This window comes from Caretta caretta, chromosome 4, assembly GCF_965140235.1.
Source record: "Caretta caretta isolate rCarCar2 chromosome 4, rCarCar1.hap1, whole genome shotgun sequence".
Lineage (NCBI taxonomy): Eukaryota > Metazoa > Chordata > Testudines > Cheloniidae > Caretta > Caretta caretta.
This window is the reverse complement of record NC_134209.1, coordinates 107,410,558-107,422,598: the sequence shown is the minus strand read 5'-3', so window position 1 is coordinate 107,422,598 and position 12,041 is coordinate 107,410,558. Positions and strand designations below refer to the sequence as shown.

Sequence of the window (12,041 nt, the reverse complement as noted above, 5' to 3'; positions counted from 1 at the left end):
TCTTGTAATTAAATTAGCCCATTGCAGACCTTGAAGCCATAGGTTTATAGTTTGCCTGTTAAGGCACCCTATACAGGGTAAGTATACAAGGGGGACTCTACAGGAGAGTCTCACCATCCTGCTACAGGGGTAGCGCAGCTGCCATATTCTTTGGGCCCTCATACGGGAGCATGAGGAGGCACAGGGTGCATGCACAGCTCATCGGTTATTGCTATTCATTAGACTCTGATCTCACACACATTAGGGACAAGCACACCTACAGTGGGATCCATACTGACATACACTCAAAGAACTCAGAGTTAAGGCAGATAATGCCTTGAAATTTTTGATCTCCCTCTGCCTCAGTGACCTTTACCCTTTAAAGAGCTAAGAGGAAGGTAAACTGGCTTAACGGTCTTCACTGTCCTGAGCTATTAGCTTGTTTCCTTGAAGCCATTCAAAACATAAGGAACTGAATAGGGTTAGTTCCTATCCCATGAATATAGTGACTTGGACAGTTTAGGAGCTCACCATGGCACTGGAAGACAAGAAAAAGACCTAAGGTTGCAAGAGCCCCTGCAGCCCTTACAAAAATATGCAGAGCCATGGTTAGTGCTTATGGGTTTCAAGGAGTTTTTCCAGAGTAAGGATTGCAGGTCCATAGCTTGGGCTTGGTCCTGAAACCCTTACATAGCACCAGGCTGTGAACCTTATTTTTTCACTCTGCTTTCCACTCTGAGCTAACACCGTTCTTTTATATAATCTCAGCAGGTAGTCACATGATTCAGTCACCTGTCCTACTCCCCACCTCCCCCTCCAAAAATCCCAACACCTCTGGTGATCCTTCCAGGAACTACCCCTCATAAAAGAGGCTTCATTTGGAACAAAGTTGGCTGGCCCTGCCCCTACAAGGACCAAGACAACCCTGTTATAGCCCTAGAATATTTAAACTTGTCCATTACACAATGTAATTATGATACAGACAAAGAATTTTAGTGTAGGACTTTTAACTTATTGCAAGTATTTTATATTACAGTGCAAAAAAGTAGTCCCGCTACTCTTTGCCTCTCCCTCTTTCAATTATTTCATGAGTGCATTTTTTAATTAAAGTAAATTACTGAAATAGCATGAAATTAATTTAATACAAATAGTTATATGTGCAACCAAACTGATGATAAATATAAAGCTAATCAAGGATATTTGAAAAATCTTCCACTAAATATGGTTACATTAGAGTATAACTGGATTAAAATGAAAAATAAGATTCCAGCTACAATTAGGGCTTGTCTACACTTACGGTGCAGCTGCACTACTATAGTGCTTAGTGAAGACGTTAACTACGCCAACAGGAAAGCTTCTCCCATCAGCATAGGTCTACACAGGCAGTTAGGTTGATAAAACCATGTCACTCAGGGGTGGGAAAAATTCACGTCCTTGAGCGACACAGTTATATCGACATAAGTTCGTAGTGTAGACCAGAGCTAAGACTGCAACAAAAACACAACAGAAAAAGAGAAAACTACATTTTGTTTGTAGCTGAAATACCATTTTAAAAGAGGACAATTCTTATTTCCATCTAGTGCAAAGCAACTTTTGTTAAGAAAATGGACCACTAAGTTGATACCCACACACCCAGTTAATGACCAGAACATAGATATGGCAGAAGTCACTACAAATGAACACTCAGCCAATGATCCTGTGAATTCTTATTCACATAAGTAACATACATGTGTAAAGTTACATAATATGTAAGAGTGTGCAAATGGATGTTTCCTAAGTCTTTAAGAAGAGCTCTGTGTAAGCTTGAAAGGTTGTCTCTCTTACCAACACATGTTGGTCCAATAAAAGATATGACCTCACCCATCTTGTCTCTCTAATATCCTGGGACCAATGCAGCTGCGACAACACTGCATACATTAATATTTAATGACATTTTAAGGAGGGTTTTTCTGTTTACTTTTCTTAAGGAAAAAATGGAGTTTCAGGTACCTGAACAGTGAACAACAGTAGAAGTGTGTCAATAAAATTCAGACCCGTGTTTTTGTTTTCTGTGTATTATATTTTTGTTTGTATAATTGTAGGTACCATAAATGCTCAAGATGCACAGTATTATGATGCTACAGTCCAGAAAACTATTTATAGTTCTTCCAGAGGTCTTCAAAGCATTTAGTACGATATTGCACATGAAAGTGAATTGGTTTAGACTTTGCCTCACACTTAAACCTATGAAAAGACTTGGGATGAGTATGTACAAATAGTCTTCCTGACTTTTGTTATGAGATAGCCGTCAACTGGCTGGAGAGAAACGGCCCTGATTCGCATCACAGGCTAAAGGTGCCTCAGTAGCTCCAAAACCAGGGGCACACAAAGGAGGTGAGCAGGCACCATTCTCTGTGCTGTCAGGTCTGGCACAAAGCACCAGGAGACTGAGCGACATTGAATCTGGCCAGAGGTGTTGATCAGTAGCCCAGGCACAAGCTCTCCTGCGAAGATTTATGGCATGGTCCACACTTCAAAACTGGATCCACCTAACTATGTCACTCTGGGCTATGAAAAATTTTGCTCCCAACACTGTAGTTAGATCAACCTAACCCCCAGTGTAGACGTAGCTAGGTTGATGAAAGAATTCTTCTGTTGATCTAGTTTCTGTTGCTCAGAGAGGTGGATTAATTACAGTGACAGAAAAAGCCCTTCTGTCAACGTAGGAAGTGTATAGACAACAGTGCTACAGTGGCATAACTATTGCACAAGCCCTTCATGTGTTTGGGAGGGACTTAAAGCAGAGAAAGCACTTCTAGATTGGGAAAATGAGTGGTGATGTAAATATGTAATTTTTAACTGCCACTTAGCTTCTATATAGACCTAGACAGTGTTAAAAAATGTTAGCTGATTGTGGTCAGTACTAAGATCTACCCAATCCTGACCAACTAAACCATTTTTAAACATCACAGTCTCTCTTTCTTAGTAGGTGCTAAGTAGTGTTTAAAAATGTTATTAACTAACTTCTGTTAACCAATAGGTTTTAAACAGTCACTCATCTTCCCAGTTCAGACAAGGCCAAAGATAGAAACCACAATCTGACTGGGAACGTAAGCTAAGTCTACGGATAAATTTTGTTCAAGGATATCTATGTCAGTTAGGGGTGTAATTTTTTTTTAAAACCACAATAGTTAACCCAGTCCATCCCCTAGCGTGGATGCTATTATATCGGTATAAAGATGCCTTTCACCAGTATAGATATTCCTGCATGAGAAGGGGAATAAACTGTACTGGTATATTATATCTCTTATAAGAACTCTTATATCACACTAGGAGCTTGTAATGCTTTAACCATACCAGTATAGTTAAAATGCCACAATCTGTGAGTGTAGACAAGCCCGTATACCCACAGCTGGTTTTACTCGGGCTTTGAAAGGGCTGTCTCATCTGTGTGAGTTTTGTCGCTTTCATTTGTCTTCACTCAAAAGCATTACACACAAAGTACATGCATATTGTGTATAAAAAGACTGTATGCTGGGTCAGTCACCACTCACTTCCCTCTCAATGAGGAAGAAACATACTCCTGAATGCCTGAAAGCTGAGACAATATGAGTGCAGAAAGTAAAACAAAAAAAATTACTTACTCTCCCCAGTTCTTTGGTGGAAAGCTTGTATAGAATGGCAGGTTTCTTCAGCCCTTGCCACTAACACCAGCAGCACTCACCCTCTGAGGACACACGCTGAAGAAATTAACCTATAAATGCTGGGGGGAGGGAGGGAAACAGAAGTATGTCACATACAAGCCTGAAGGTATCCAAAAGCTCTTCTAAACAGTGAGCTGAGGAGGAGTAAGTAAAAACACCTAAACTCCTGAAGATGAGAGTTGTTACAGCAACACAACTGTTGGCAGGGTAGCTCAAACCAGCGGCTTCCGCTGGACTTAGAAAGCAATGCAGTAAGTTGTCTGAGATCCACTACAGCAATTACTCATAGGTCCCCTTGGAAAGTGTCCACATTAAAAATGCACTTCCTTGGATGAATGGGGGAAGAATGGAGGTAAAGAGAGCCCTGGATCTATAATCATATACTAACTCAGAAAGAAGGGTCCTCAATTTGTACATGTCGTTAGTACTATGTCTCCTGCAGGAGAAATCATAGGTTGGTATAAAGAAAAGGAGTACTTGTGGCATCTTAGAGACTAACAAATTTATTTGAACATAAGCTTGTATGAGACACAATGATCTAATCTAAGGCACATAAGGTATAGTAGTTGTAAACTCAAATGGACAAATGACCTTTTAAATTATCTCCATCTCCACACCACTTTACAGATGCCAGTATTCTTTCCAATACTCCATATTTTTAAAAATAAAATTAACAATTCCCTTCCCCAATATTAAGAATCAGTATGAAAATAAAATGTGTGCCTTTAAAAATTAACACTGATGAATACCAGACTCTGAAAAAGACAGTCACTAACACAGGTTTATTATAACATAACATTAGAAGTGTTTTTGGTTTGGTTCTTAAAGGAATCAAGCAACTAGTCTATTTTTGGAAAAGGAGTATTTGGAAACAGTAATCTTGCAATCTGTACACTGTATATCAGTCCAGATTCCAACAGTATTGTCTCTCCAACTCTAGATAAATGATAAAGGGTGAGGCTTTTGAGTACTGAAAATATATTGGAATCTTGATTATCTAATACAGTTGCAGGAACAAGGATTCTTTCTACCACAAATACTAGGCATTTCTCAAGTGCAGCCACTGTGGTGTATGCGACCATCAGGGGCTTTTCTTGTGGCCACAGCCTCCTGGGCTGTGATGGAAGGGGGGCAAAGTAGCGGCCCTTCCCCCTCGCTGGTGCTCCTGCATGTACCACTCTGGCGTTGATTGCTGGGGCTGCTAGCAGGAGTTGGTCCCTGCCTCCTTCTTGAGACACCTGGGGCACAACCCTGGAGGAGCAGACAGCTGGTGAGTTCCCCACCTTCCTCAGGGCGGGGAGGGTTCAGGGTTTGGGCTTCAGCCCTGGGGTGGCGGGGCAGCAGGCTTTGGTCGTGGGGCTTCAGGCTCCAGGCCCCCGTTGCCCCCACTGGCCCCCCATCCACCCACCCCCATTGCCTCCCCGACCCTCCCATCCAGGGCTTAATTGTCTCCAGGCTTGGCAGGGCTGAGTAAGTTTGCTGTGAAAAGTGATACTTGTACGTTGTTAATATCACTTTTCACAAACAGACTTACTAGCTAGCAATAAATAAATTACAATAACTTGGACATGTATATGCACATATTTATTTGTTTTTCCTAAAACTAATTAAGTATTTTAGGAAAAAGCGTGGCTATACTCCGAGGATATCAAAAAATTTGTCCTGAGAACCCCTTAGATAACCCAACAACAATAGATACTTATTTTACAACAAGAAAACCCATGTTCAAAGTAACTAGATTTCTAGGTAGGAAGTTACTATTTCTACTTTCTATCTGGAGCCAGGCAGTCTGGAATGTAAATATGATAGACCCGAAGATCAAAATCTTATTCACTTCACTGTTGTAAAGTACCCCCAACAACAAAAATACCTTTTTCTTTAGCAAAAGCAGAACTCTAAATCAAACCAAAGTTCTGTCTGTTTTTAAAAGAGAAATGAAACCTCTCATGTCCATCTTAAAGCGGTCTTGTTCTGTTAGAAGTCCATTTACTATAAACCCCCCAAAGTACCAAAATGCAACATATCATTTGCAAGAGATGACTGACATGACAAGAACTTTTATCTTCTTAGTCACACAGAAAGAGATGAAAAAGTCTTGTTCTAAACTTGATGCAATGCAAAATGAACTTAAAAAAAAATATGGTATCACCCCTCCTACGAAGTTTCAAAGAAAAAGATCAATAGTGAAACACATTATTTCTAAAAAGAATAGGAGTACTTGTGGCACCTTAAGACTAACAAATTTATTTGAGCATAAGCATAATTCAGTCATTGAATCAAGATTCCTGCAGTCACTGAATGCATCCGATGAAGTGAGCTGTAGCTCACGAAAGCTTATGCTCAAATAAATTTGTTAATCTCTAAGGTGCCACAAGTACTCCTTTTCTTTTTGCGAATACAGACTAACACGGCCTCTACTCTGAAACCTGTCATTATTTCTAATTATAGAACTTCAAATTCACTTCTGAGTTAATTCTACAGAACATTTCATCCATTCATGTTTACAGGAAAAACAGAAGAGAAACAAACTGCCCAAACTTCCTGATCCGTCAGTTGAAATCCATAATTAGCAAGATTAGTAGTCTTCAGTGTTTAAAAACACTAGGTTATATGCAATATGTCATTGAAACTTCAAGCTATCAGCAGGTGACCAAAAATATCTCTCTGCTTTTGACTACGTCCACCTACCGAAAACATTTTTGTTCAAGGATAAGAGCTAAGGACCTAATCCTGCTAACACGTCTGTACTTGCTCAACTTTTCACACTAGTAATGAATTCAAGGGGACTTACCCATGAGTATAAACAGTTATGCATGTGTGTTTGCAGAAACAGAGGCCGAAGCCTGAAGACCATCAAGTTTAGCCCTCCAGGTTTGAAAGATGAAACCCAACCTACTATACACTGACCTTACAACAATAATTTTTTAAAAATAAAAATGGCCAGTTGATTAAAATGCATTTAATGTCTAAAATTAAACATGGAAGCAATAAAAAAAAAAGGCTTAAACAAATCTGTTGTGATTGAAAATTTATAAAACAAGATTAACACCAACACTTCTCAGTTCAGGGTTATTTTCATTAGCAGACAGCAGAACAAAGAAGCATTGCAGATGCAAAACATCATACTTCCCTAAGAAACAAAGAAACACAAAGTGCACAAGAAAATCAGTTAGGATTTTCCCACCATCACTTTCATAGTTAGCCAATGACAGATTTGTTGAAATTTCACTAAATTTGGAAAGTGCACCCATAATGTGGTGTAATTACATTCATCACCTTGAATTTAAAAACCAGGATAAACAAGAGAGGTGTGGGGAGCTCTAAGGAGGAGGGAGCGCTATTAAATGATGGCTCACCAGACCATCTGCAGAGCTTGGTAACAGAACTGACCTTTTCAAACATTTCTCAGAGTTTTCCAAGAAAGGGCAATAACATTTGGCAGCAAGTCACAAAGCAAAGCTTTGTCAAGATACACGGGGTCAATTCAACGGTGCCAGAAATAATAGTGTATGTTCCTGAAATGGGTGTAAATGCACACACTATCTTATATCCTCCTGTTGGCTACTCTTCAGGCTACAGTCCTCTCCCCCAAGCCTGCAGTATACACCCACCTTCCTGCATGTCATTTACACCACCTCGGAATTGGGCAGGTTTGAAAACAATTAGTGGAAGAGGGAAGAGAAGAAAAAAATCTTTTTTTGTAAACCTTAGACTCCCAAATGGGATCCCAGACAGCCAAAGCTGCAGCAAGGTCAGTCTCCCAGACCACACAAGCCAAGTTAATTCAATTAAGACTTTATTAGAAGCAGTACATTGGAAGACAGATAATATGCAGTTATTGATATCCTCCACAGAAAACAAATTAGCAATACTTAGCCCTCACAAATGACCAAACTGGAAGGCTAAGTACATATTGCTACAAATCAACTGGAGTGACTTGGAGAACATACTTATAAAGATGGCTACGTCTGATTTTAAGAGATTCACCACTCTCTGTATTAAGGGGATTCCTTTCTCTGGAGAAGTGTAAGAAAACTACAGAAAACTCAAAATCAGTCAAAATGTTTTCAAAAGCTGGGATTCTCAGTGGTCAAAGAAACCTGCAGCCCAAATGAATGAGCCATTGAGCGATACTGAAATGACAGCATGGAAGATGACCCCATATGTGTTACTGAATTTCAGTAAGAACCAGATGGCAAGGTTAAGATTTGGCAGCCATAACCACTGTAAGATGTTGGAACAAAGATCACTTTCTCAATGCCCGATAAACAGTGGGGTGCTTCTATATGAAGAGATATAGGCTCCACTCCTATTTCTCAAATTAGTGTGACTTAACTGAGGTTAAGATGAAATTTGCTGATGAAGGAACCACTGCAGCTATTCTCCATGTATTTTTCTTTCTAACTATACTTCGTAAAAATGATATGTTCTGTGGCAGTAAAACTTCATCTGGTTTGAAGAGAAAGGAAGAAAAGGAAACTTGAGACATTTTCTTTTCTTAGCTAGCATAGATAAGCGTAGCTCTGTTGACTTCAATAGAACTATGCCAATCTACATCAGCTGAGAATCTAGGTCTTTATTTTTAAACAGCAGTTTCTGTTCATAACCCCTGTAAGGCAGATGTAGGTATTTCTCTGATGATGTCTGATGAAGAGCAGATAGCCAGTGTTCCAGCAGAGGTCATTGTTGAGATACTGTCTGTGGTAAACAAACAATTCTCTTGTGCTTTCTCCTCAAAGAGAAGGTTTCGTGGAAAGATAGCAGGGGCACAGTCTGGTGGCACCAGGGAACACAACAACTGTTAAGAGGGACAATAACACCTCTGAACCCTCCCTCTACCCCTGTAATGGTTCCCTATATCATATGTCTGTGCAGGAGGAAAGGAACTTGTGAAGGGAATTATGGCTTGCACAGTAATCATAAATCTGCCAAATTAATACATACTGCACGTATGGCACTTTGGCAGGGTTCCAGTGGCTCTGGAAACCATAACATTAGATTTCCTGACTTTTGTGCTTTTAAAATCTGAGCTATAATTATGACTTATTGTATGAGGGTATTTTTTTTTTTTATATTTTCTGTCTGCAGTATCTATACAAATAGATATGTACACAAACTTCTCTCTTTCTCACACACACAGTATTTATGTTACCATCAAAATGGAACACACTTTTCTGTTTAATGACAGGTTTCAGAGGAACAGCCGTGTTAGTCTGTATTCGCAAAAAGAAAAGGAGTACTTGTGGCACCTTAGAGACTAACCAATTTATTTGAGCATGAGCTTTCTATTCAGGGGACACCATCACAGGGCCTAATAACATCAGCCACACTATCAGAGGCTCGTTCACCTGCACATCCACCAATGTGATATATGCCATCATGTGCCAGCAATGCCCCTCTGCCATGTACATTGGTCAAACTGGACAGTCTTTGCGTAAAAGAATAAATGGACACAAATCAGATGTCAAGAATTATAACATTCATAAACCAGTCGGAGAACACTTCAATCTCTCTGGTCACGCAATCACAGACATGAAGGTCGCTATCTTAAAACAAAAAAACTTCAAATCCAGACTCCAGGGAGAAACTGCTGAATTGGAATTCATTTGCGAATTGGATACTATTAATTTAGGCTTAAATAGAGACTGGGAGTGGCTAAGTCATTATGCAAGGTAGCCTGTTTCCTCTTGTTTTTTCCTACCCCCCCCCCCCCCCCCCCCAGATGTTCTGGTTTAACTTGGATTTAAACTTGGAGAGTGGTCAGTTTAGATGAGCTATTACCAGCAGGAGAGTGAGTTTGTGTGTGTATGGGGGTGGGGGGGATGTGAGAAAACCTGGATCTATGCAGGAAATATCCCGACTTGATTATGTAAAGAGTTGTCACTTTGGATGGGCTAGCACCAGCAGGAGAGTGAATTTGTGTGGGGGGGTGGAGGGTGAGAAAACCTGGATTTGTGCTGGAAATGGCCCACCTGTTGATCACTTTAGATAAGCTATTACCAGCAGGACAGTGGGGTGGGAGGAGGTATTGTTTCATATTCTCTGTGTGTATATAAAGTCTGCTGCAGTTTCCACGGTATACATCTGATGAAGTGAGCTGTAGCTCACGAAAGCTCATGCTCAAATAAATTGGTTAGTCTCTAAGGTGCCACACGTACTCCTTTTCTTTTTGCGAATACAGACTAACATGGCTGTTCCTCTGAAACAAATGTGACTGCAGCTCAACTTGCACTACAATACCACAAATTAAAAAAACAGACAGGGAGAAGATGTTGCAAAACCGTCCCCGTAATCTTTAAAAGACAGGCCGACTGAAGCATTACTATAAAAAGCAGCTTATGGACCACATGGAAGCACACCCCAAACCAAGAGTAGTCCACAGATCACAGCTTGAGAACCACTACAATACACATTTTCACAGTGGATGGATGGTAGCCAGGCCTTATTTTGCTTCCATCTGTCTCTTGTGATCCAGGCTTCAGAGCCCACAAAAGCCTCAATTATGAAAAGACTCCCTGTTTCCACCTCAGCAGCAAAACAATTCTGCTTTGGAAACACTCTGAAGGCTAAATCAAATTTCAAGAGAAATAAAAACAAGTGGAAATAAAATAACTTTAATCAAAATACATGAATAAAGCAGCCTTGGAGTTTTCAGCTAAAAATCCAGCTCTTGCCAGCTCACAAAATATAGCAAGATCTAATTGGATAAACAAGTATTTCAATAAATGTGAGAAACAAATCCAGAATTTGTTGTTTGCCTGAAATCAAGAGTGAGGAATAAAGCCCTGAGGGCTCACGCTTATGTAGATGGCAGAGAGCAAGCACCTCGACATGAGGTGATTAGAGATGTAGCTGTAGAATGTTTATTTGAGAGAAAAACATCCCCCAAAAGTCCTAATTCTCTGAGCAGACCTACCATACTTGAGAGACCAGATTATACTGGAGAAAGGCAGCCTTGGGAAATGAGTAGTCAGCTCACGCTCACCTTTTCCGCCGCAATCCAAGGCACCACTCATATGATAAACACCTACGTCACAGCAGAAGCTGATGGCAATGAATAATGCATGAGATCTAGTCACTCTACCACATATCAGACCCCTGGGATAAAGAGACAGCTTTTTATTTTGAGTCATCATTCTCATTACCCCAGAGTATAGACACTCACTCTAGTTATTTTCTCTCCCTCTCCATCATTCCAGTTTGCATATTCAATTGTCCAATTCTAACTTAACTTGATGAACTGCTGTTGTATACAAACTGTGACCACTCAAACAAAAATGTAAAATATGCCCTTGTACAAAGACGGTTAAAATATCATTACTCATTCATCTTAAACTAAAATCACCGAGAACTTAAGAGTTAAGTCAGAAATGCCATTTTTCCAGCAAGCCACACCTTTTTGCCCACATTTCACAGAGCATGTGCTTGCCTATAACTGAGCCTTAAAACAATAAATGTCACAGAACATGAGCTAACACAGGTTAAGGATGGAATTTCAGCCTAAGATGAATGCAAGACAGGTTATTGAAGATGAACTGCAAAGTTAAAGTGAAAGCTGAGCTAACTCCAAATTTACACACTGAATGCTATCTACCAATGCACCACAGTACTAGGCACAAATGCTCCCACTAATTAAGCTCAGAGTAGCATTCAACACAGAAATGTATTACCTCTTTTGTAAGATTCCATGATTGACAACTGTCTGTGTCACTCTGAAGCCTAGAATTCCTGTTGAGTCAGAATGAGGCAATGGAAACAGCTACAAGTGTGGTTGAGAGCCCTTTTTGTTCAGAATATCACTAAATTCAATCATCACTAGGATTCATGGTCTGTTCCTGTACAGTTTTTAAGTTCTGAGTCATTTTGACTTTACGAATTACACCCATGCAATAGCTATGCCATGCCAAGAATCCTAGACTACTGTTATATTAGAGGTATCAATCACCGATCTTATGCTACCGTTAGTCTGCTTGCAAAAATTTCAGTGGTTTTATGAGAAAGACTGCACAGACGGTGCACTACTTGGTCCAACGGCTACAGTTCTTCAAAACCACTGACACAACACAACCAGTACACACAATAACCCCAAACACATACAACCCCTCACCATAGCATACACTCTTCATTCACCACCTACACAAGTACCACAAAATCGCCCAGCAAAACCCAAATTGTGATGAGTGCTCAGGCACTCCTAAGTCTGCACAAAGTTCAATTGCAGAAGCAGGGAAGTTAAATCTGTGCCCTAAGAAATCATCATGAAATTGGTGGAAAAAATGTGTAAGGCACACATGCAGGGGGTGCGATTTATCACACCTAGTCTAGATGCAATAAATCGACCCCCACACGCTCTCCCATCGACTCCAGTACTCCACCAGG

General features: G+C 40.2%; 1 protein-coding gene across 5 annotated transcripts in view; it reads right to left on the bottom strand.

The window, feature by feature from the left end:
* The window catches only part of APBB2 (amyloid beta precursor protein binding family B member 2), a 328,999-nt gene that overhangs the window by 239,410 nt on the left and 77,548 nt on the right, over nucleotides 1-12,041 (bottom strand). For 4 of the 5 annotated variants that reach the window (XM_048848487.2, XM_048848489.2, XM_048848493.2 and 1 more), the window contains exon 2: nucleotides 3,603-3,721. The exons of the other annotated variant lie outside the window; for it this stretch is intronic. The gene's annotated coding sequence lies outside the window, so the exon portion shown is untranslated. The remainder of the gene's footprint in view (nucleotides 1-3,602; nucleotides 3,722-12,041) is intronic. 5 annotated transcript variants of the gene reach the window in all.